This window comes from Dryobates pubescens, chromosome 36, assembly GCF_014839835.1.
Source record: "Dryobates pubescens isolate bDryPub1 chromosome 36, bDryPub1.pri, whole genome shotgun sequence".
Lineage (NCBI taxonomy): Eukaryota > Metazoa > Chordata > Aves > Piciformes > Picidae > Dryobates > Dryobates pubescens.
This window is the reverse complement of record NC_071647.1, coordinates 2,970,730-2,991,393: the sequence shown is the minus strand read 5'-3', so window position 1 is coordinate 2,991,393 and position 20,664 is coordinate 2,970,730.

Here is a 20,664-nt window from a genome sequence, read left to right as displayed (position 1 = left end):
ATCCATCCACTGGGGTTATTACTGAAGTGAAACTTCATCTCTCTCATCAGCTTCATTCAGAGCAGTGTCCTTGGTGCAGCTGCAAAGCCCCCTGCAGAAGGAGGGTGTGCAGAGCCTGGACAACACTAAAGAAGTGGTTGTGGTGGGGCAGGGGACTCACCACCAGCTTGTGAAGCCATTGCATGGACTCCATGGCCAGGCACTTTGCCATCATTGCATCCTGCATGGGGCCCCAAAGGCTCTTCCCTGCAGGAGGGGTCAGGCACTGGCCCAGGCTGCCCAGGGAGGTGGTGGAGTCCCCATCCCTGGAGGTGCTGCAAGGAGCCTGTGGCCAGGGCACCCCTGGGGCCATGGTGGGGTTGGGTGGCTGGTTTGGACTGCCTGACCTTGGAGGTCCTTTTCCAGCCAAAAGGGTTCCACAGCTCTGCCAAGAAGGTTTCAGAGAGCTTGGCTCCCACTGAGGTGTCCAAGGAGCAGCTCCCCAGGAGCCTTTTGCAAACCTCCACATGGGAGGAGCTGCCAGGACCCAAGCCCTTGGGAGAACCTGGTCCCACCTTGAAAAACCAGCTCCCATCTCTGGAAAAGCTGGTCCCCACCAAGCCAGCAACCCCTTGCAAGCTGCTCCATGGCCATGCAGACACTGTCTGGCCTCCTCCTGCTTCTCCTCTGCCTTCAGAGTTGATCTGGAAGAGGGGGGGGAAGGGGATAATAAGGAGAATTCCTTTCTAGGCTGCCAGATAAAGGCTGTGAAAATGCCAGGAGGGGGGAGGGGGAATGATTGGCAGTGGAGCCACCAAGCAGGGGTGAGCTCTAATTACAGGCTGGCCTGGTGGCACTGCCTGTGGGGTGAGTCACTTCCAGCACATCCCGCGAGGTTTCTCCCCTTCTCTCTCCCCCTTGCTCCTCTCTCTGCTGGCCTCTTTCATCAGGTGCTGGCTCCTTTGGCTTCCTTACAAGCCTTGAGGCATTGAGTCACCTGTCAGCAGGCAGGAGCCTGGCAACAACAACAACAACAGCAGCACAAAGCACCTCGTGGTCCCCACCTCGGTGTGGTGCTGGTGGGAAGGGTCCTTGCTGGAGGGGATAGGGGAGGGAATGAGAGAGATTCATGGAAGGGGGAGGGACAAGTAAGAGGGGGAAGGGGGCATGGAGGCCTTCACCAAAAGAACTAAAGAGGCTTCATGGCTGAAGTGATTGGAGGCACAGGTTGCAAAGGGGGCAGAACACACCTGGGACTGATGGGGAACCTCCAAGGAGCATCCTCAGGGTGCCAGCTGATGGCTTCTCTCCTGTCTCAGCGGTGCCCAGGGACAGGACCAGGGGCAGTGGGCACAACCTGGGACCCAGGAGGTTCCATCTGAACAGAAGGAGAAACTTCTTTGGTGTGAGGGTGCAGAGCCCTGGAGCAGGCTGCCCAGAGAGGTTGTGGAGTCTCCTTCTCTGGAGAGCTTCCAACCCCACCTGGGCATTGTGCTGCTGGGCAAGCTGCTGTGGGTGCCCTGCAGGAGCAGGAAGGGTTGGACTGGATGTTCCCCAGAGGTCCCACACTGGGCTTCTGGGGTCCTCCTGCTCCTGTTTCTGTGTAGCAAGTGAAGCACCACAAGCCACTGAGCTTCTCATGGCTGTGCAAGGGTGCAGCAGGGAACCAAATCCCATCCCTGCCTTCCCTGCTTCAGGAGTGGGGCTTTAGCTGAAGCTCTTTGAGCTTCTGGCTGTGACAGCCCAAAGGAACACTGGGAGAAGGCTGAGGAGGGCCTTTCAGTCCCCTGGTTTGCAACTCTCATTTCAGAAGGAAGGAAATCCACTGCTGGAGGCCAGCAGCAGCCTGCATGGGAAGAATAACCCAGAGCAGTACAGGAACTGGGAATGGGGAGAAGATGCAACAGGGGAAGATGGAGCTGGGCTGACCAGAAAGCTCCTGGCAAAGCCACCAACTGCAGCTCAAGGACACAGGGAGAAGCTCACCTGGGCTGTGGGGAGCACAGCAGTAGCTGTCACATGGCTCTGAGATGGGGATGGAAGAGATGAAAGTGAGCCAGTGATGAAGGGGGGAGCCTCAGCTCAAAGAGGGGTTGCCAGGGAGCTCTGCAGGAGGAGACCCTGAGAGCAAGCCATAGAATGGGTTGGGTTGGAAGGGACCTTCAAGGCCATCCAGTTCCAATCATGCAGTGGTTTGGGTTGGAAAGGACCTTCAAGATCATCTAAACCCAAGCCATGCAATAGTTTGGGTTGGAAAGAACCTTCAAGACCATCTAATTCCAACCATGCAATGGTTTGGGTTGGAAAGAACCTTCAAGACCATCTAATTCCAACCATGCAGTGGTTTGGGTTGGAAAGGACCTTCAAGATCATCTAAACCCAAGCCATGCAATGGTTTTGGTTGGAAGGGACTTTCAAGATCATCTAATTCCAACCACACAATGGTTTGGGTTGGAAAGAACCTTCAAGACCATCCAGTCCCAACCACACAATGGTTTGGGTTGGGAAGGACCTTCAAGGTCATCTAATTCCAACCATGCAATGGTTTGGGTTGGAAAGGACCTTCAAGACCATCCAGTCCCAACCACACAATGGTTTGGGTTGGGAAGGACCTTCAAGACCATCCAGTCCCAACCACACAATGGTTTGGGTTGGGAAGGACCTTCAAGGTCATCTAATTCCAACCATGCAATGGTTTGGGTTGGGAAGGACCTTCAAGACCATCCAGTCCCAACCACACAATGGTTTGGGTTGGGAAGGACCTTCAAGACCATCCAGTTCCAATGCCCTGCCATGGGCAGGGACACCTCCCACTAGAGCAGACTGCTAAAGGCTCCATCCAGGCTGGCTTTGAACACTGCCAGGCTTGGAGCCTCCACAACCTCTCTGCTGCCATCAGTGATGGCACTGGGAGGTGTAAGAGACAATTTGCTGGTGGCACCATGAGGTGTCCTGGGAAGAGGCTGCTGAGGTAGCTCAGACCAGGATAAGTACAGAGAAGGACCAGGAAGGACCAGAGCAGGACAGGACAAGGGATGAAGAGGCTGAGAATGAAAGCTGAGAGAGGATCTCTCCTGTTGCAAGGCATGCCAAAGCTTCAAAAGAGGAGATGCTCAGAGGAGATTAGGGAACTTAAGGAGAAGAGGAAGGAGATCAAGCCAGGGATGGGTGTGGAGCTCCTCTGTGTGGGGGAAGCTGCTGAAAAGGAGTGGAGAAGGTCTCCACTAGAGACTTTCATGGGAGACCAAAAGGCATGCAGAGGGCTGCTGAGAAATGCCCCAAGTGGAGGTCAGAAAAGGTTTGGGGCTTTCCCCCCCCCCCCTTTCAAAACACTTCCTCACTCTCCTCTTCCACTTGAACACTGCTTCATGGGTCAAGGAATCACAGAATGGGTTGGGTTGGAAGCAGCCTTAATGATCAGCCAGCTCCAACTCCCCTGCCATGGGCAGGGACACCTCCCACCAGCCCAGGTTGCTCAAAGCCTCATCCAGCCTGGCCTCGAACACCTCCAGGGAGGAGGCAGCCCCAGCCTCCCTGGGCAACCTGTTCTAGAGCCTCCCAACCCTCCCTGCCAAGAACTTCCTCCTGCTCTCCAGTCTCAATCTGCCCTTTCCCAGCTCCAAGCCATTGCCCTTTGTCCTCTCACTCCAAACCACTCTCAAAAGTCCTTCCCCAGCTTTCTTCTAAGCCCTCTTCAGGTCCTGGAGGGCAGCTCTAAGGTTTCCCCCCTGGAGCCTTCTCTGCTCTTGCTGAAGGACCCAGGGCTCTCCCCACCCTCACTGGAAAGAATTGCTTCATCTCAGGCTTCAGGAGTAGAGGTCACTGCCCATGGCACCTGGGGAGGTGGTTGGATGGCCATGGTGGTGTCAGGCCAATGGTTGATGATCCTGGAGAGCTTTTCCAACCAACAAATCTCCTCTGCCTCCCTGAACCAAACCATTTTCTCTTCTGCATCTTGTTTGTGCTCTCCCAGACCTTTGTTTCCCTCCAGGAGCATCCTCTGGGCAGCAAATCCACTGCTCCCCCACCTAAGGATCCTCCTCCCCAAGCTCTTCTGCTGTCCTTGCTGCTGCCCTCAAGGGAATTTATCCACCTTCAGAGAGGATTTCTGGGGTTTAGCCTCTTGTAGGTGGCTCTGCTCCAGCTCAGTGATCAGCTGGGAATGCAATGAGTTCCAGTCCAACCAGTGGCCCAAACCAGGACAGCTGAAATGGGTCAAGAACTGGCTGGAGGGCAGAGCCCAGAGAGGTGGTGGTGGATGGATGGAGCCACTGCCAGCTGGCAGCCAGGCACCAGTGGTGTCCCCCAGGGATCAGTGCTGGGGTCCAGCCTGATCAATAGCTTTATTGATGATCTGGAGGAGGGGATGGAGTCCATCAGCAGTAGATTTGCAGCTGACAGCAAGCTGGGGGCAGGAGTTGAGCTGTTAGGGGGTAGGAGAGCTCTGCAGAGGGACCTGGACAGGCTGGGCAGGTGGGCAGGGGCCAATGGGATGAGATTTAACCAGGCTAAGTGCAGCCTTCTACACTTTGGCCACAGCAACCCCAGGCAGTGCTGCAGGCTGGGGACAGAGGGGCTGAGAGCAGCCAGGAAGAAAGGGACCTGGGGGGACTGGGTGACAGCAGCTGAACAGCAGCCAGCAGTGTGCCCAGGTGGCCAAGCAGGCCAAGGGCATCCTGGCCTGCAGCAGGAAGAGTGTGGACAAGCTTAAAGCAAAGACCCAAGCCCAGGCTGATGTCTTTGTCTCCACCACTCTGACATCATTCATGCCCTTGGAGGTGGGGGAGACACTCAGGGACAAGGTCTTCAGATCCAAGTCTCCTGCAAGGCTGATCCCCATGGCTCCTGACAGTGAGAGCAGGGAGATGCTGGAACAGAGAGGTGGCTGAAGCCTCCTCCCTGGAGACATTCAAGGTCAAGAGTGGCCAGCAGGAGCAGGGAGCTCATCCTGCCCTGTGCTCAGCACTGCTCAGGCCACACCTGGAGTCCTGTGTCCAGTTCTGGGCTCCTCAGTTTAAGGAAGATGTTGAGGTGCTGGAAGGTGTCCAGAGAAGGGCAAGAAAGCTGGGGAGGGGTCTGGGGCACAGCCCTGGGAGGAGAGGCTGAGGGAGCTGGGGTTGCTTAGCCTGCAGAAGAGGAGGCTCAGGGGAGACCTTCTTGCTCTCTGCAACTCCCTGCAGGGAGGTTAGAGCCAGGTGGGGGTTGGTCTCTTCTCCCAGGCAAGCAGCACCAGAACAAGAGGACACAGTCTCAAGCTGTGCCAGGGGAGATTCAGGCAGGAGGTGAGGAAGAAATTCTTCCCAGCAAGAGAGATTTGCCCTTGGGATGTGCTGCCCAGGGAGGTGGTGGAGTCCCCATCCCTGGAGGTGTTTAGGCAGAGCCTGGCTGAGGCCTTTGGTTGGACTGGGTGATCTTGGAGGTCTCATCCAACCTGGTTGACCCTCTGGTTCTCTACTGTAGCCCTGGCTGGTGGTTGGCTTTTTCCTCCCCTCCCTAGGTTGCACCAAGGTCCTGGCTGAGGCTGGGAGGCTTTTTGCCACCGACCAGCACTACCCTTGGCCAACTATTTTGCTTTTGTTTTCCCCCTTTTCTTCTGAAGGGTCAGGAGTCAATGGGAAACAGATCCTCTTGGCACACAGCAGGCAAGAGAAATGAGAAGCACATGTGTCCTGCTCCCAGAGAGGTACACATGGTGCTGAGCCCTTCGAAGAGTTCCTTTGGTCTCCTCTGTTCCTCCCAGGGAAGGAATTCCTTGGAGCCTGCCCCTCCTTCACACACTCCCACCACTGCTGTCCTCAGCCTCCCTTCCCATCCCCCTTGTCCCATCCCCTCCCAGGACTGGACCTCTCCATCCCCCTTGCCACATCCCCTACCAGGACTGGACCTCTCCATCCCCCTTGCCACATCCCCTCCCAGGACTGGACCTCTCCATCCCCCTTGCCACATCCCCTACCAGGACTGGACCTCTCCATCCCCCTTGTCCCATCCCCTCCCAGGACTGGACCTCTCCATCCCCCTTGTCCCATCCCCTCCCAGGACTGGACCTCTCCATCCTCCTTGCCACATCACCTCCCAGGACTGGACCTCTCCATCCCCCTTGCCACATCCCCTCCCAGGACTAGACCTCTCCATCCCCCTTGCCACATCCCCTCCAAGGACTGGAGTTAGCTGAGGTAGCTCAGCCCCAGCTGAGGTCCTTAAGGCCACCAAGGCTTCCAGAGAGCTGTTTTCATCCCAAGAGCTTTGGAAGAAGCTGAGGGTCACCTTCCAGAGCCAGGTCTGCAGGCTCCTAAAGGGGAAACTGAGCCCTGGAGAGCTTCTCCTTGGAGGTGAAACTGAACTGGAGAAGAGAAGGCTCTGAGGAGACCTAATTGTGGCCTTCCAGTACCTGAAGGGGGCTCCAAGAAAGCTGGGGAGGGACTTTTGAGGGGGTCAGGGAGGGATAGGACTGGTGGGGATGGAGCAAAACTAGAAGTGGGGAGATTCAGACTGGATGTTAGGAAGAAGTTCTTGCCCAGGCTGGATGGTAGGAAGAAGTTCTTGCCCATGAGGGTGGTGAGAGCCTGGCACAGGTTGCCCAGGGAGGTGGTGGAAGCCTCATCCTCATCCCTGGAGGTGTTTGCAGCCAGGCTGGAGGTGGCTGTGAGCAACCTGCTGCGGTGTGAGGTGTCCCTGCCCATGGCAGGGGGGTTGGAGCTGGCTGAGCCTTGAGCTCCCTTCCAACCCTGTGGCAGTTCCCTGATCCCTCAGCACAGGCAGCAGCCCTCCACTGCATCTCCCACACTGCCACCCTGCAACTGGTTTGTGTGAGGCTGTTGCAAGGCTGGAGAAGGCTCTCAGTGCAAGCCCATGGCCCTGGAAAACCATCGGGTTCCTGTGGTTTCTTAAGCACTTAATGGTCCCCTTCCTCCCAGAGCTGAGAGCAAAACATCTGCTGCCTGCCCAGTGGCAGAGCCAAGGCCCAAAGCATGGAGGTGGATTCCTCTCTCCAGTGGTTGCCTTGTCCAAGGCTAGGGAGACCCTGTGTGGAGACAGGGAGCAGCACAAGCTCTTGCAGGTCCATGTGGGAGGAGAGGAGAACCACAGGACTCATCCTGCACTCATCCTGCTGAAGGAGCAGCTCTGTGTGTTCAGTGGGGCTGAGCAAGGCTGGCTGGGGTCTTTGGTGTCAAAGCTGTGGTTGAAAGAGGAGGGGGAGAGGGGAAAGAATCCTTGAAGGGTTTGGGGTTGAAGTTTCTGCTTCAAGCCCACAAATGGCAAACTCTTACTGCTCACCTTGGGCTCTGTTTCGGTGTTGGCCCCAGAATGGTGGCAAAGATGGGGAGGAGGTAGAGCAGGGGCAGCAAGGAGACATCATCCAGCAGCAGCAAGACCTCCAGCTTCAGGGTTTGGAGCTGTTTAAGGGCAAAGCTTGGGCTGGGGGGTGGGGGTTTAAACCCAAAGCAAGCCCAGTGTGAAATGGAAAGCAGCCACCTGCACCGGGCTGCCAAAGCCTCTTGGCTGCAAGCAAGGTGTCAAGAGCAGGCACCAAAGAGCATCAGGCCAACCAAAGGCCTTGAGGAAGAGCAAGAACAGTCTCACCCAAATGGCACAGCTGGCCCAGGGGGGGGTTGTGGATGTCCCCTCCCTGGAGGTGCTCAAGGCCAGGCTGGATGAGGCTTGGAGCAACCTGTGCTGGGGGGAGGTGTCCTGGGGGTTGGAAGTGGAGGCTCTCTAAGGTCCCTTCCAAGCCAACCCATTCCATGCCTCTCTGATTCCCACCATGCCAAGGCCAAGAGGAGCTCTCAGCAAGGGCACCAGAAGCTGCCAAGCTCTCAGCAGCCCAGCCAGAAGCACAACCACAGAGATTTAGAACCACCTTTGGTGTCACTTAGGGCTGCAGCCCCGCAGCAGCTCCCTGGGGAGTGGTGGGGGGGATGCCCTGCAAGGCAGCAAGGCTCCTCAGAGGGGGTCTGCTTTCATGCTGCCTCCTGCCTGTGCCTTCAGAAGCTGCATCAAGGATGAAATCAGATTCCTTGGGAGCTGATTCAGGCTTCACAGGACCCCAGATGAATGTTCTGAGGGAAGCACCATCACAGTTTTGGTTTGCCTTCCCCCCCCACCTCCCCTCCTATTGTGTCCAGAGCAGGGCCAGGAGGAGGAGCAGAGGGCTGGAGCTGCTCTGCTGTGAGCACAGACTGAGGGAGCTGGGGTTGTGCAGGCTGGAGAGGAGAAGGCTCCCAGGAGACCTCATTGTGGCCTTCCAGGTTCTGCAGGGGGCTGCAGGAAAGCTGGAGAGGGACTTTTGGGGGGGTCAGGGAGGGATAGGACTGGGGGGAAATGGATCCAAGCTAGAGGAGGGGAGACTCAGATTGGATGTTAGGAAGAAGTTCTTCCCCATGAGGGTGGAGAGAGCCTGGCACAGGCTGCCCAGGGAGGTGGTGGAAGCCTCATCCTCAGCCCTGGAGGTGTTTGCAGCCAGGCTGGAGGTGGCTGTGAGCAACCTGCTGCGGTGTGAGGTGTCCCTGCCCATGGCAGGGGGCTTGGAACTGGCTGAGCCTTCACTGGCTGATCCTTGAGCTCCCTTCCAACCCTGACAACTCGATGGCTGTGCCTCTACACCACCAGGCTCCTGCATGGTTTTGCTGGGGAAGAGCACAACAGGTCTGGAGGAGCAGCAGCAGCAGCAGCAGGTGGCTGGGTCAGACCTCTGGCATCTCCTCCCAGATTGCACTGAGGAATGTTTCAAGCCAACACAGTGACACAGATCTCCCAGGACCTGCCCTGTTTCCCCTTGGGGCCATTGCTGGGATGGCCTCAAGACCCAAGGGAGCTGCTTAACCTGAATAGCTTTGGCAATCCCCACACACAGCACCTGACCTGAAGTGGGTCGCATCCTCAGCGGGAGCCCAGGGATGGGTCCGGATCAGGACCTTCAGCCCAGCTGCCTTGGTGCCAGCAGAGAAGTGGCACTCAAACACCCCAACCTTTCCCCTTTGCAGCCAGCAAAACCCAGCTGAGAAACCAAGGCAGCCAAAGGACCTCACCTCACACCCAGCAATGCATCTGTCCAGCTGCAGGAAGTGTCCCTGCTGGAAGGGGGCTCCAAGAGAGCTGGGGAGGGGCTTCTTAGGGTGTCCGGGTGGGCACTGGGGGGGAATGGATCCATGCTAGAGGAGGGGAGATTCAGGTTAGACCTTAGGAAGAAGTTCTTCCCCATGAGGGTGGTGAGAGCCTGGCACAGGTTGCCCAGGGAGGTGGTGGAAGCCTCCTGCCTGAGGGTGTTGAAGGCCAGGCTGGAACTGGGTGGTCTTGAAGGTCTTTCCCAACCCCACTCATTCTATGCTTGAGTCAAGAGAGGAAGGCAGCAATCCAGAGAGGCACAGAATGGGTTGGAAAGGACCTTCCAGATCATCTAGCTCCAACCCCTCCCTGCCATGAGCCACCTCCTGCTAGGCCAAGTGGCTCAAGGCTCCATCCAGCCTGGCTTTGAACACCTCCAGCCCTGGAGTCTTCACAGCTTCTCTGGGTAACCTGTGCCAGTGCCCCACCAGCCTCATGGGGAAGAGCTCCTTCCATCTCCCCACACTCATTCCCATTCCCCATCCAGCCCAGCTCCTCTCCAGGCTCCCAGGAGGGGACCCCACATTCTAAGCTCGTTGAGACAGGCAAGAGAGGCAGGGAGAGGGAGGGAGGGAGCAGATGGGTGACAAATGTCACACTTCCCAGCTCCACCCATGCTCATCCCCTGCTGCAGCTGAGGGATGTGGTTGATGCTCCATCCCTGGAGACATCCAAGATCAGACCTGACCTATTCTATTCAGATCAGACCTATTCTGGGCTCCCTGGGCTCCCTGCTCTGGTTGGGGGTGTCCCTGCTGACTGCAGGGCGGGGCTTGGACAAGATGCCCTTGGCAGGGTCCCTTCCAACCCACTTCCACCTGGGAAGCAAAGCAGCTCAGGCACCACCCAGCTCTGCCAGCACCCAGCTCTGCCAGCACCCAACTCTGCCAGCACCCAGCTCTGCCATCACCCAGCTCTGCCAGCACCCAGCTCTGCCATCACCCAACTCTTCCAGCACCCAGCTCTGCCAGCACCCAGCTCTGCCATCACCCAGCTCTGCCATCACCCAACTCTGCCAGCACCCAGCTCTGCCATCACCCAGCTCTGCCATCACCCAACTCTGCCAGCACCCAGCTCTGCCATCACCCAACTCTGCCATCACCCAACTCTGCCAGCACCCAGCTCTGCCATCACCCAACTCTGCCATCACCCAACTCTGCCATCACCCAACTCTGCCATCACCCAGCTCTGCCAGCACCCAGCTCTGCCAGCACCCAGCTCTGCCAGCACCCAGCTCTGCCATCACCCAACTCTTCCAGCACCCAGCTCTGCCATCACCCAGCTCTGCCAGCACCCAGCTCTGCCATCACCCAGCTCTGCCATCACCCAGCTCTGCCAGCACCCAGCTCTGCCATCACCCAACTCTTCCAGCACCCAGCTCTGCCATCACCCAGCTCTGCCAGCACCCAGCTCTGCCATCACCCAGCTCTGCCATCACCCAACTCTTCCAGCACCCAGCTCTGCCATCACCCAACTCTGCCATCACCCAGCTCTGCCATCACCCAACTCTTCCAGCACCCAGCTCTGCCATCACCCAACTCTGCCAGCACCCAGCTCTGCCAGCACCCAGCTCTGCCATCACCCAACTCTGCCATCACCCAGCTCTGCCATCACCCAACTCTTCCAGCACCCAGCTCTGCCATCACCCAGCTCTGCCATCACCCAACTCTTCCAGCACCCAGCTCTGCCATCACCCAACTCTGCCATCACCCAGCTCTGCCAGCACCCAGCTCTGCCATCACCCAGCTCTGCCAGCACCCAACTCTGCCAGCACCCAGCTCTGCCAGCACCCAACTCTGCCAGCACCCAGCTCTGCCATCACCCAACTCTGCCATCACCCAGCTCTGCCATCACCCAACTCTTCCAGCACCCAGCTCTGCCATCACCCAACTCTGCCAGCACCCAGCTCTGCCATCACCCAGCTCTGCCAGCACCCAACTCTGCCAGCACCCAGCTCTGCCAGCACCCAACTCTGCCATCACCCAGCTCTGCCATCACCCATCTCTGCCATCACCCAGCTCTGCCATCACCCAGCTCTGCCAGCACCCAACTCTGCCATCACCCAACTCTGCCATCACCCAGCTCTGCCAGCACCCAACTCTGCCAGCACCCAGCTCTGCCATCACCCAGCTCTGCCAGCACCCAACAATGCCAGCACCCAGCTCTGCCAGCACCCAGCTCTGCCATCACCTAACTCTGCCAGCACCCAGCTCTTCCAGCACCCAACTCTTCCAGCACCCAGCTCTTCCTGCACCCAGCTCTGCCAGCACCCAGCTCTGCCAGCACCCAGCTCTGCCAGCACCCAGCTCTGCCAGCACCCAACTCTGCCATCACCCAGCTCTGCCAGCACCCAGCTCTGCCAGCAGAAGTGTGCTCCCCAGAGAGCTCAGCTGGGATGTGACAAGCACCAGGGGGAAGCTGAAGGGCTCCTGGGGGGGGTGGGGGTCACCCCTTGCAGCAGCCCTCAGAAGCTGTGGTTCTTCCTCTGCAGCCTTTACCACAGGGCTGAGATGCAGAGCTGTTGACTCGATTCCAAGGAGCAGGACAACAACCTTGCCCCCCAACCCCAGGCACCAGGCAGGGCAAATGTGATGAGACAGAGCTAAAGGCAGCAGGTTTGCAAGGCTGGTGTTGAAAGAGAAGCCCTTTGCATGGTGATGATCTTCCCACCCTCCTGTGCCCAACAGGGCTGTTCAGAGAGCTCCCCCCCGAGCTTAGGAGGGAAATCCAAGGGCTCCAAGGGCAGCCAACACCTCTTGGCCTGCCTTTAAAGCCTGTCCCCCCCCCAGGAGGCCACCACAGGGGAGCTGCCTTGCTCCAGACCTCCTTCCAGCCTCCACAAAGAAGGAAACAAGAACCAAAGAGAGAGGGGAAACAGCCACCTGGAGATGCCTGCTGCCCCAGGAGGGCTCTGGGATGCTCAGGGAGGGAAGGGTTTGGGTTGCAGATGGGCTGGGTGCAGGGAGAGGGAGCCCACAGCAGTGTGTCCTGTGTTTGAGGCTGGGGCTGTGGAGCTCTCACCCGACCTGAGAGGCAGGGAATGGGTTGGGGTCAGGAGGGACCTTTGAGAGGATCCCAGTCCCAACCCCCCTGCCCTGGGCAGGGACACCTCCCACTGGGACAGGCTGCTCAAGGCCTCATCCAGCCTGGCCTTGGGCACCTCCAGGAAGGGGACAAGCTTAAAGCAAAGACCCAAGCCCAGGCTGATGTCTTTGTCTCCACCACTCTGATGTCATTCCTGCCCTTGGAGGTGGGGGAGACACTCAGGGACAAGGTCTTCAGATCCAAGTCTCCTGCAAGGCTGATCCCCATGGCTCCTGACAGTGAGAGCAGGGAGATGCTGGAGCAGAGAGGTGGCTGAAGCCTCCTCCCTGGAGACATTCAAGGTCAAGGGTGGCCAGCAGGAGCAGGGAGCTCATCCTGCCCTGTGCTCAGCACTGCTCAGGCCACACCTGGAGTCCTGTGTCCAGCTTTGGGCTCCTCAGCTTAGGAAAGAGGTTGAGCTGCTGGAAGGTGTCCAGAGAAGGGCAACAAAGCTGGGGAGGGGTCTGGAGCACAGCCCTGGGAGGAGAGGCTGAGGGAGCTGGGGTTGCTTAGCCTGCAGAAGAGGAGGCTCAGGGGAGACCTTCTTGCTCTCTGCAGCTTCCTGAAGGGAGGTTGGAGCCAGGTTGAGCTCTTCTGCCAAGCAAGCAGCACCAGAACAAGAGGACACAGTCTCAAGCTGTGCCAGGGGAGGTTCAGGCTGGAGGTGAGGAAGAAATTCTTCCCAGCAAGAGAGATTGGCCCTGGGGATGTGCTGCCCAGGGAGGTGGTGGAGTCCCCATCCCTGGAGGTGTTTAGGGAGAGCCTGGATGGGGTGCTTGGTGCCATGGTTGAGTTGATCAGATGGGGCTGGGTGCTAGGTTGGCCTTGATGATCTCTGAGGTCTTTTCCAACCTGGTTAATTCTATTCTAAAGCTGCTGTGGCTCTGAGCAACCTGCTCTAAGCTGGAGGTGTCCCTGCTGAACCCCACGGGGGGCAGACCAAGGGAGCTCTGAGGGTCCCCTGCCAACCTGATGCATTCTGTGAGCCTGTGGTGGTGCTCCTCACCCACAGGTCACCTTCTGCTCCTGGGGCTGTTGGTGTCAAGCAAGCCCAAGCTCCCTCCACCACACATGAGCAAACCTGCCTGCAGGGAAGCTGGGAAGCTGGAGACCTGCACGTCGCTGCCAGCTCCTTGTGCAACCTCCCCCTGCACCAGCAGGGACAGGTTGGGCTCCTGCCTGTGCTCTGCACCCTTGGGGGCTCCTCAAGCAGCAGGGCTCACAACAGCCAGGCTGGCTCCACTCTTCCCAGGCTGCAGGGCCATCACCTCCTGGGAGCTATCCCTGCTCATTCCAGAGGAGAGCCAACCAGGCCCTGTGGAGCTACAGCAAGGCAGTGCCATGCCAGCAGAGGCTGGCAGCTCAAGGTGGGCTCTGGGGGCACCAGAGGAGAATTCCTTCCCTTTGCCCACTGCAGTCAGCTCAGGAATGAGCACAGACTCCAGCTCTGGACCTGATTGCAGTTTGCACAGCAAGCCCAGGAAGGAAGCCCTCTGGGGCAGTGCCTGTGAGGACCAGCAGCTGCTTCCTCCCCACCTCTCTGACTTCAGTGGGGACCAAGCAGGGCAAGAAGGAGACTCCAAAGCTTCTCAGCCCACAAGCCCTACAGTAAAGGAGGGTTAAAGGCACCTCCAGGCATGCCTGTGAATTTGCTGCTCTCTGCTTCACCCTCCCTTGGTTAGCTTTCCTTTACTGCCAGCCAAGCTCTGTGCCCAGCTCCAAGCACACCCCCAGCTCCCCAGGAAGCTGTTTCCACAGGCTGCTCACCATTGCTTTGGGACCTCCTTCAAGGGCCTGGGTCAGGGAAGGGAAGCCAAGGAGCTGCTTTTGAAGTAAAGATGACTTTGAGTCACGTTGGGTGAGTCCAAAGAAGCAGCTAAGGCCAGGCTGGATGGAGCCCTCAGCAGCCTGGGCTGGTGGGAGGTGTCCCTGCCCATGGCAGGAGGCTCTTTCCAGCACCCCCCAGATGGAACAGGACAACTCCCAAGCGTGGCTCACCCCAGCACAGCCTCTCCACTGGGTGCCAGAGGCAGCCTGGGGACCATTCCTCTGCAGGCAGCTCAGGTGGGACAGATGTTGGCTTCCTTCTGGGCGAGAGGCAGGGCTTGGTCTCTTCTCACATGGTCAGGGCCAGGCTGGATGAAGCCTTCAGCAGCCTGGGCTGGTGGGAGGTGTCCCTAGGGGCTGGCAATGGCTGAGCTTTGGGGTCCCTCCCAACCCAACCCATTCTGTCAACCCATGGAGGCAGTTCCTGCTTCTCGTGGGTGAGAGCCCAGCTGCAGTGGTCTGCAGGCAGGAATCACCCCAGCGACCCTGCCCCTCCCCAGCCCACCCAGGAGCAGCTCCACAGGGTCACCCTCTGGAGAAACAGGGCTGGGGGGAGCTGAGTGATGGGCAAGGGGAAGGGAGAGAGCACAGAACCTGGTCACAGGTGGCAGAAAGAGGCAGCACTCTCAGCTGGAGCAGGAAAGGAAGAGCTGCTCCAGTTCTGAGCTGCCCAGTTCAAGAAGGGCAAGGAACTGCTGGAGGGAGTCCAGAGAGGAGACAGTAAGATGCTGAGGGGGTTGGAGCTGCTGTGAGCAGGAAAGAGGAGAGCTGGGGCTGTTTATCCTGGAGGAGAGAAGATGCTGAGGGGGTTGCTCAGCACTGGTTAGGCCACACCTGGAGTCCTGTGTCCAGCTCTGGGCTCCTCAGCTTAGGAAAGAGGTTGAGCTGCTGGAAGGTGTCCAGAGAAGGGCAAGAAAGCTGGGGAGGGGTCTGGGGCACAGCCCTGGGAGGAGAGGCTGAGGGAGCTGGGGTTGCTTAGCCTGCAGAAGAGGAGGCTCAGGGGAGACCTTCTTGCTCTCTGCAACTCCCTGCAGGGAGGTTGGAGCCAGCTGGGGGTTGGTCTCTTCTGCCAGGCGAGCAGCACCAGAACAAGAGGACACAGTCTCAAGCTGTGCCAGGGGAGGTTTAGGCTGGAGGTGAGGAAGAAATTCTTCCCAGCCAGAGAGCTTGGCCATGGGGATGTGCTGCCCAGGGAGGTGGTGGAGTCCCCATCCCTGGAGGGGTTTTCCAGCCCCCAAAGGATTCAATTACTCTGAAGCAAAGCTCCCTGCAGAAGCCACAGCTGCTTGAAGTGCCACAGCCATGGAGAAGCCCAATGGCAACCCCCCAGAAATAATACCCCCCCCCCCCCAGCAATCCCAAGCCCTTGGGGCCTCAGCTCATCCATCCTGCTCAGCTGCCTAGGTGTTTGTTGAGCTAAACTCTCTGGAAGGATCCAGCACCCCTAATTATTGGTTGGTAATCACCTGTAACATCACACACACAATAAAAGCAGCACAGAGACCAAATCATCTTGAAAGGCTGCCAGGTCATGACACCACCTGAGGGAAAGGAAATCTGCTCCTGCTTCAGCCAGAAGGCTCTGCTGGTGCCCAAGGAGGTCCTGGCCCAAGCCTTAAGGAGCTGCAGGGCCAGGTTGCTCTGCTCAGCACCATGGTACTGCCCACCCCTGAGGAGCAGGCATGAGGGCACCTCCAGCAAGGGCAGCAGAGGCAGAGGGACCCCAGGCTCAGGGCATCTCTTTGATGCAAGTCAGTGAGCCCTGGGGCTCTGCTGGCTCCAGCATGACCTTCAGTGAAGAGCAAAGGTGCTCTGAGGCAAGCTTTGGACTCGGGAGCCAGGAGCAGCAGCAGAGGAACTGGCTCTGGTGCTGCACACAACAGCAGATGGATCATGCAGCTGCTGCTCCCAGGGGGATCAGCCTAAGGGAGAGGAGGAGGCACAGGGGAGACCTCCTCACTCCACTCCTGGGGTCCCCCCTAGATGTGTCCCACTACAGCCAGCCTCTGTGTGCCACTTGCAAGAGTCGAGTGGCAGCTCCTGCACAAGCTCCCTGCAAGGAGGCTGGAGCCGGCTGGGGGCTGGGGGTCTTCACCCTAGGAACAAGTGGCAGGGGGGGAGGAAATGGCCTCAGGTTGCACTTGGGCAGGTTCAGGTTGGATGTTAGGAGAAACTCCTTCACTGAGAGGGCTCTGAAGGGCTGGCACAGGCTGCCCAGGGAGGTCCAAGGGTTGAATCCCCCTCCCTGGAGGCGCTGCAAAGCCGCAGGGACGTGGTGCTGAGGGCCACGGTTCAGCAGCAGCCTCGCCCAGAGGGAAGAGGATGGCTGGGCTCGGGGCTCCCAAAGGTCTTTCCCAGCTGATCCAACTCCATGGTCCTGTGGGCAGACCTCCAGCAGGCAGGTGACAGCAGAAAGGCAGCAGAGCAACCTCTCTGCACGGGGACCTGAGCGAACCTCCTGCCCCGCGGAGCCACGAGCGACGCCGGGAGCTTCGGAGCCGAGCCGGCTCGGCTGCCCCTGCCCCAGCCTTCAGCCAAAGGCCAGGCCCAAGCCCTTGGCTGGAGCTTCCAGCTGAGCCAGGCCCAAGCCCTTGGCTGGAGCTTCCAGCTGAGCCAGGCTCAAGCCCTTGGCTGGAGCTTCCAGCTGAGCCAGGCTCAAGCCCAGGTGCCTCGGCGGGCAGCTCTCAAAGCCTTGCGTCAGCGGCGAGCGCGAAAGCCGCTGCCGGCCGCCGGAGGCTTGGCTGCCCTGGTAGCTCTGGCAGAGCCCTCTGAGCTGCCAGAACGCTTCCAGCACAGGGCAGAGCCTTCAGCCAGCCCCGTGCCCAGCAGATCCTGGTGCCCAGCTGACGTCAGGCTGTGTCAGCAGAAGCGTGTTGCGGCCTGAGGTGGCACCGCCGTGGCCTCCCTGCCGTGGCCTCGGCGGGAGGTGAGGGCTCCGCCGGCCGAGCCCAGGGAGCAGGTCCTGCAGCGAGGCTCAGGGATTGCCACATCCCCACCAGCAGCAGCACCACCAGAAGTGGCCAGAGTGGTGGCACAGCAAGCCCTGAGGTGCCCACCGGCAGGAGGGCAGCAGCAGCAGCAGCGAGAGGAGAGCTCTGCAGAGGGCAGCAAGCTGGGGGCAGGAGTGGAGCTGTCAGAGGGCAGAAGGGCTCTGCAGAGGGACCTGGACAGGCTGGGCAGAGGGGCAGGGTGGCATTCAACAAGTCCAAGTGCCAGGGGCTGCACTTTGGCCACACCACCCCCAGGCAGTGCTGCAGGCTGGGGGCAGAGTGGCTGAGAGCTGCCAGGCAGAGAGGGACCTGGGGGTGCTGGTGGACAGCAGCTGAAGAGGAGCCTGCAGTGTGCCCAGGGGGGCAAGAAGGCCAAGGGCATCCTGGCCTGCAGCAGGCACAGTGTGGCCAGCAGGAACAGGGAGCTCATCCTGCCCTGTGCTCAGCACTGCTGAGGCCACACCTGGAGTCCTGTGTCCAGCTCTGGGCTCCTCAGCTCAGGAAAGAGTTTGAGCTGCTGGAAGGTGTCCAGAGAAGGGCAACAAAGCTGGGGAGGGGTCTGGAGCACAGCCCTGGGAGGAGAGGCTGAGGGAGCTGGGGTTGCTTAGCCTGCAGAAGAGGAGGCTCAGGGGAGACCTTCTTGCTCTCTGCAACTCCCTGCAGGGAGGTTGTAGCCAGCTGGGGGTTGGTCTCTTCTCCCAGGCAAGCAGCACCAGAACAAGAGGACACAGTCTCAAGCTGTGCCAGGGGAGGTTCAGGCTGGAGGAAGAAATTCTTCCCAGCAAGAAAGATTGGCCATGGGGGAGCAGGTCCTGCAGTGAGGCCCAGGGATTGCCACATCCCCACCAGCAGCAGCACCAGAAGTGGCCAGAGGGGTGGCACAGCAAGCCCTGAGGTGCCCACTGGCAGGAGGGCAGCAGCCAGAGGAGAGCTCTGCTCAAAAGCTTCCCTGCAAACGCAGCCAGGGGCTCCCAGATTGCTTCCCCTGGGCAGCTGAGACATCCACAGAGCGACAAATGGACTCCCCTGGCTCACCTCCCAGTTAACCCTTCCCTCCCACACCAGCTCAGGAGCTCCTCCTTCACCCAGCAGCAGCTCTCTGCCTGCACCAGAGGCAGCCTGGAAGACGAAGACAAAAGGTCATTCTCCTCAAGGGCAGGCCCCGAGGGGGCTCTGAGCAACCTGATCTGCCTGGGGGGAAGCCCTGGAATGGGTTGTGCAGGGAGGTGGTTGAGCACCCCCCTCCCCATCCCTGGAGGTGTTTAAGCCCAGGCTGGACGAGGCTCTGGCCAGCCTGAGCTAGTGTGAGGTGTCCCTGCCCGTGGTTGGAGCTGGATGATCCTTGTGGTCCCTTCCAACCCTGACTGATTCTGTGTCCCTGCTGGCTGCAGGGAGGTTGGACTGGGTGAGCTTTGAAAGCTCTGCTTCCAATCCATGCCCTGAGAGTAAACTCCTTCCACCCAAGGTCTGGGAGCTCTCCCCAAGGGCTGCTGGAGTGTCCTGGGCTGGAGCTGTGGTGCTGGGGGTGAAGTGGATTCTCTCTCTCATTCCCATCTCCCCCACTGGAGATAAACAGCCTGGTGCCAGGCTGGATGAGCACCCCAGGGAAGGAAGAAGCCTCAGCCCTGAGCTCAGGAAAGCTGCTTTTGATATCAATCAATCAATCAATCAATCAGTCAAGGAGGATGTCCAAGATCTTCCCTTGGGATGTGAGCAAAGCATCTGGGGAGCATCCTCAGGCCACCCCCTGCCAGGCAACAGAAGGAGAGAGCTGGAGCAGCACTGCTGCCACAGCTGAGCTGAGAGTCCACCAGCCCTGGCAGCCCCATGGGGACCATTCCTGCCTGCACTGGGGGGGGGGACCCAGGACACACTTGGCTGAGTCCAACATCTCACATTCCAGGAGATGTTTCAACCCTCCTTTGTCTCCAGGGGGCTGGCAGACACTGACCCTTGGGCAAGGGAGGTCAGGAGAGGTCAGCAAGGTGAGCATGAGGCTTTGAGCTTTTTGATGGCAAGCTGGAGCAAGGAGCCCCTTCCCCAGGGTCTGCCCAAGGTCAGGGACTCCCCACAGACCTCTCCACTTGGAGGGGGTGGGATGCTAGGCACAGGGATCCCTCCCTTGGCCTGCTGGCTGGCCTCAAGGAGGATGGAAAGAGCCAGCAGAGGGAACTTCAGGGTACAGCACCAGGCTAGGTGACACTGGAGCCCCTCTCCTTTAGAAGCAAGCCCCAAAACACACAGCTCCAAAGCCCTTCCTAACATCAACCTCCCTCCTCTGGGTCACTTTGCTGCTGCAGGCTGCAAAAGCCATGGGATCTTTCAGCCTCCAACAGGCCTCCAAGCTCCAACCTTCAACCCCACCCCACCATGGCCACCAAACCCTGGCCCCCAAGTGCCATGGCCACAGGTGGGGGTTGGTCTCTTCTGCCAGGCAAGCAGCACCAGAACAAGAGGACACAGTCTCAGGCTGTGCCAGGGGAGGGTTAGGCTGGAGGGGAGGAAGAAGTTCTTCCCAGCCAGAGAGCTTGGCCCTTGGGATGTGCTGCCCAGGGGGGTGGTGGAGTCCCCAGCCCTGGAGGTGTTTAGGAAGAGCCTGGCTGAGGCCCTTGGTGCCATGGCTGAGCTGATCAGATGGTGCTGGGTGCTAGGTTGGCCTTGATGATCTCTGAGGTCTTTTCCAACCTGGTTAGTGCTGTTCTATTCACCTCCAGTGCCTGGGGCTGCTCAAGCCCAGCCCTGGCCACCCCCAGGTTGTCCTGGGGAGGTCAGGGAGTTGTTGCCATCACAAGCAAGCAGCAACTGAGACTCAGGTGACTGAGCCAGGGAAACCTTTCCTTGGGCAGCCTTTCCAAAGCTCCTGCTCTAGGGCTTCCATCAAGGAGGAAGGTACCTGTGGGGGGTTTGCCCATGCTCTTCAGGTGAAGGATTCCCTGCTTAGCCATCCCTGGGTCAGCTCCAAGCCTCTCAAGGAGAGCTCAGCAGAGCTTTCAGCATGACAAAACCGAACACCAAGTGGTAAAGGAAATGAAAGCAGCTCCATGCTTGGGCTCACTGCAGCTTCCCAGCCTCCCAGGACAAATCTTGTCCTAAAGGTGAGCCTGCAGCTAGGAAGCATCCCCCCAGACCCAGGAAACAGGGCAGGGAGGGCTTGGTCCCAGCTGATCCCTGGCTTTGCATTAAAGATGCCCCAAACCCCCTCCCCTCCAGAACAACAAAGGCCACCAAGAGCTAAAAAGGAAAGATCCAAGGGCTGGAAGTGCTCTGCTGTGAGGCCAGGCAGAGAGAGTTGGGGTTGGGAAGAGAAGGCTCCAGGGAGACCTCCTGGTGGCCTTTTCCCAGCGTTTCAAGAGGTCAAGAAGAAAGCTGGGGACAGAGCAGGGCCTGCTGGGCCAGGACAAGGGGAGGGGATGGATGCAAACTGCAAGAGGGAGATGGAGAGTGGAGAGAAGGGAGAAAGGTTTGCCCCTGGGGGTGGGGAGAGCCTGGCCCAGGCTGCCCAGAGAGCTGCCCCATGCCTGGAAGCACTCCAGGGGAGGCTGTTTGGGGCTCTGAGCAGCCTGCTCTGGTTGGGGCTGTCCCTGCTGGCTGCAGGGGGGTTGGACTGGGTGGCCTTTAAAGCTCCCTTCCAACCCAGCCCAGACTCTGATTCTATAGCTCTGGGGAACCTCTCAAGCCCAGC